This window comes from Triticum urartu, chromosome 7 (genome assembly GCF_003073215.2).
Source record: "Triticum urartu cultivar G1812 chromosome 7, Tu2.1, whole genome shotgun sequence".
Taxonomy (NCBI): domain Eukaryota; kingdom Viridiplantae; phylum Streptophyta; class Magnoliopsida; order Poales; family Poaceae; genus Triticum; species Triticum urartu.
In genome coordinates this window covers 385,606-390,602 of record NC_053028.1, presented here as the reverse complement: position 1 = coordinate 390,602, position 4,997 = coordinate 385,606, and the positions used below count along the sequence as shown (strand labels likewise).

Sequence of the window (4,997 nt, the reverse complement as noted above, 5' to 3'; positions counted from 1 at the left end):
TTTGGCTTTTGTACAGCCGCAGCATTTGTCTACTTCGCCTGCTAGTAAGTATAAGCCTGACTGGGCTTGATTGTACTGTAAAGGGATTTTCCTTGCTTTTGCAATGCACCCGATGCTATTCATTTGAACCTGAAGATGACACCGACACTTAGATAGATACAATACAAGTTCTTTTCAGTTTTGACATCTACAAAGACACCAAATAGATCATACAGATAGATGCAAGTATATATGATTAACAACTGAAGTTGAGTTACAAAGTACCCCCTCTGGAAAGAAATATAGTGATCTAAACACTCTTATATTTCTTTACAGATGGATTACTGTGCAATGTTCTGGATCAAGGTATAATTTTGAAAGAATAAGAGAACAAGGTAAAGAAAAGAGAGTACATATACCTCATTGGAATGCAAAGCCCTACAAAGCCGACATACACATGCACTGGCGCAGGCATCCAATTTGATGCAACCAAAGCATTCAGCGCATGCATTGGTTTAGTCAACTAATCGATGTCTAATTGCTTTCACCAAATTCGAGTAAACACCTCCTCTTGAGAAGGCTCCCTTCAAGTTCGGGCAGTCTATGATAGTTAGTTGCTCGAGGGCCGGGAGCTGCTGCAGGAGTCCCTCCGGTAGTGTCTCTAACCATGGGCACTGCCTCATTTCTAGGTTCTTGAGCGCAGTGACTCCAGACATTCCATCTGGAAACGTCGTCAGGCTAGCACAGTCAATCACAATGATTTCTCTGAATTTTGTGATGTTCCAAAGATTTCTTGGCATTGACACCAGCTTGGCACAACGAGCGATGTGCAATTTTTCAAGCGATGAGGGCAACTTTGGTACCTCCAACCATTTTCCACAATTTATAACTAAATGATTCTGGAGTCGAGGATGCTGGAAATTTTTGTCATCAGATATTGTTGATGGAAGGGAACCGGTTAAGTTGGAACAATCAACCAAATGTAGACTTCGAAGACGATTCAGGTTTCTAAATTCTACCAATGGCCATTGTATTATATTATTGCTGCTTGAAATCCACATTCTTTCAACAAAACCAAAATGTTTCCATATATTTGTGATGCTTCAGATGAGAAAAGGCAGTCACAATTTTGTATACCTAGCTCCTTAATAAATCTGGAAGGTATTTTACTCAGCTCCTCTTCAAAGCGCTCTACATTTCCACTCAAACCTGTGAGTATCAGACTCACATTAGAGTTACCAATCCTCGAGAAATGAAGATCTCCATGCACCCAACCAACTCTAGGTTCCATTGTAATGGATCCTTTGCACTTGAGATTAGATTGCACAGACAGATTCATCAAATGGTAAAGGGGAATGTCTCTTGCTTTATTCACCAGTAGATCATCAAGCAAAGGGATCATCTTGGGCATGCTTGCTAGCATTGAGCATTCAGAAATACTGAGCTTCTTCAGCTGAGGGAATGATACAACTGCTACTTGTCCTGCCATCTCTTGGTGCCATCTCTCTAGCTTAGGCATGTTGGAAACTATCATCGTTTCCAATTTAGGAAAGAAGTGTGGTGGAGAAATACACGATTCCACATTGTTAGTATCATTATTACCAACACATATACTTGTAAAGCTACCCAAACTATCCAAACTCAAGTACCTGAGAGAGGGCATTTTCGGCATGCTTGCTAGCATTAGGCATCTAGAAATTTCTATCTTCTTGAGCCGAGGGAATGACATAACCACTACTTGTCCTGCGACCTCCCAGTGCCATCTCTCTAGCTTAGGAATGTACGGAAGTATCATGGTTTCCAATTTAGGAAAGAAGGGTGGGGAAGAGTTACATGATTCCCCACTACCTGTATCATCATTACCAACACAAATACTGGTCAAGCTAACCAAAGCACTCAAACGCAAGTACACGAGAGAGGGTAGCTGCCATAATGGTGGAAGATCCTTGCAGTTCTGGCAGCTACTGAGAGAAAGTTCACTGAGATTCTCCAACAGTGTAGAGTTGTGCATCCATGTTGACAATTTAGCACCGGTATAATTACATAGTTGTAAAGCTTCAAGCCTTTTTCCCGGACAAAGGGCCTCCAATATTCCTTCTGGGGATTAGTATCAACTTCAAATCCAACAGTTGTGCTAGAAGATCCATACCAATCAAGTGATAATCTTTTTAAATTGTGCTTGGCAGACATATTGCCTTGTCTAGCATTTTCTGCACTATGCACTTTTCTTATCCCAGACAAAGAAAGAGCACCACCTAGATTCAAAATTTTTAGTTGAACAATTCCACGACCCGCATCACTATCAATGACATAACTTGTCAATGTCCGCAGAGAATTCAGCTGACCAATACCTAGTGGCATGTGCTCCAAACGATGACAACCAACGAGGAAGATGTGCGAAAGACTGATCATACATCCATCCCATGCCTTCTGGTAATTTCTCAAGTTTTTGACAACCAATGAGCTTCAATGTTTGCAAACTATACAACATTGTAGTGGCTTTTCAGGAAGTGAAGATATACTAGAATAAGAACAATCTAGGTAGCGAAGATGCTTCAAGTTTGTCATATTTGTCTCGATTGAGAATGTCTTGAATGCTCGTACGGACAAGAATTTTGACCTGACTACACTCAGAAGATTCATAGTCCGCTTCAAATCTCTTTGGATTAAGATCGTACGGGGTAGGGGAGCTAGAATTTCCTTCATGGCTGCCATAGTATTATAAGTGACATACTCAAGTGACAAATGTTGAACCTCATTCTGTAATGAACTAGAATTTTCTTGACATGATGAAGATTCTTGCAGAATAGAGCAATCATTTCCGCTTACAAATTCAGCGAGGTCATGAATAAGCTCATGCATCTTGCAAGTAGTTGGTTGGTGGATGAACTCATCTTGAACAGAGTGAAAATTCCCATATCGAAGTTCAGGGCACAATTTTTTTGAGTCTCCACATCTTGAAGAAAACATCTCCAAACTAGCACATCAAAAATGTGTTCGCCTCTTGCTTCTGATGCAATAAAGTCATTTGCCATCCATAGTTGGATTAACGTGTCTTTCTCCAACATGCTATCCTTGGGGAAAATAGCACAGAATGAAAAGCATATTTTTGCTTCTGATGACAGGTGATGATAACTTAGCTGTAGTGCAGGTACAATCCCGGTAGATGTGAGGATATCATTCTTCCAGACATCACTATCCAGAACAGAGAACCATTGAGAATGATGCTTCGACTGAAGTAAAGCTGTTATGGTCTTGATAGCAAGAGGCAACCCCTTACACTTGCAGACAACACTCTTAGCCACTGAAATGAATTCCTTTTGCTTTTCCACTCCTCTTCTGAATGTGTTTCTGTGAAAAAGCTCCCATGAATGATCCTCATCTAGCAGTGATATCTGATGTGGAGGAAGCGTGCCCATGACAGAAGCTACTTTATCGCTACGGCTTGTCACAATTATAGCACTGCCTAAACCGGCATGTGAGCATAGCGAAGATCTCATATCGTCCCACTTTTGTCTAGCTTCATTCCAAACATCATCCAGCACTAGGAGGTACCTTTTCTTGCCCAACACTTCACCAAGTTTTTTGTGCAGTGCCTCCATCTCAGTCAATTCACACTTGTTCATTGTAACCACTTGTATAATAGATCGAATAATTTCTTCGATAACAAACTTGTCAGAGACACAGACCCATATGACCAACTCAAAATGATGCATCACCCTCGGATCATTGTGCACAAGTTGGGCAAGTGTAGTCTTACCAACTCCCCCCATACCAACTATGGGAAGCACCATAACATTGTTATTCTTATTGTTGTTGTCGGAGTGGTCGAGCAATATCTTCACCACTTGTTCCTTCTCATCTTTTCTGCCGACTATATCTGATTCCTCAACATGAGAGTGTGTTTGTGGATGATCAACGCTTGGTGTCTCAGTAAGTTGTAGGAAGTGAAAATTGTTCATCTCAACAACCAGTTCATATATCATCTCAAGGGCATCCTTCATCTTCCAGCCCCCACGCCCGCAGCAGCTCGCCCACCAGCGCGTCACCGACCTTGGCGGCCACGCTGCCCAGCAGCGGCGCCAGGAAAGGAACCATGTCGCCGCGGTGACTGTGAGTGGCTCAAATCAATCAGTGGGTGCTCCGGTGCGGTGATCTGATGACGACTCTCCTGGTGTGGAGGCTAGTTCTTAACGAATTATTAGCTGGAGGGTAGTTCTTAACGAATTTGAATTAGACTCCGCGTACCTAAGTTTGTACGTCCAGCTGCAAGGAAGCATGCTAGCTACGGCGTTCACTACGAGGCGCTCTTTTTTCCATTGTTTGTACGTCCAGCTGCAAGGAAGGGCATTCACTACGAGGCTAGCTTCCACACCAACGCGGAAGGCGCGCTTTTTTCCGTTGTTTCCTCCGCGCGGTCGATGGAATCCATACAAAGACGGCCGGGTTTTCATTATTTTCTACTGTACTGAGCTGGTTGTCATACAATCACCGAACGTCGTCTTGCCCAATGCCCACGCTTCACTTAGACGACGACGTCTCTGTTCATTACACAAAGCGTTTTGTGCGCACATGGATACACAGATCGTCTTGTCCAACTCATTCTTAGTCTTGAACCTCCACAGATCGTCTTCAGTACACAAAGCGTTGTCCTCGCTGCTGTATTGGTCGAAACATGATATAACGCACATTCATGTTTAAATTATACTCCCTCTGTCCCATAATATAAGAGTGTTTTTGACACTAGCTAGTGTAGTGTCAAAGACGCTCTTATATTATGTGACGGAGGGAGTAGTTTTTAAAAGCACGGTAGTATGTATGGATGTAGGTTCAGTTCGCTTATCAGGAGCATTGAACATATCGTTGAATTCCATGGTCCCTCGCCACCAATCAGAGGACAAGAGGTCAAACAGTTAGGGCAGATTCCCCTTCATCGCAAAATAAATATTCAAATGATCTTTTATGGATTATTCATAAAATTTATTTATTTCATAGATTCCACATTATTGTTTTATCAC

At 42.3% G+C, this 4,997-nt stretch overlaps 1 pseudogene; it reads right to left on the bottom strand.

Annotated features, from left to right (window-relative positions):
- Window positions 1-494: 494 nt before the first annotated feature.
- Window positions 495-3,983, bottom strand: LOC125523244 (annotated as a pseudogene).
- Window positions 3,984-4,997: the final 1,014 nt, after the last annotated feature.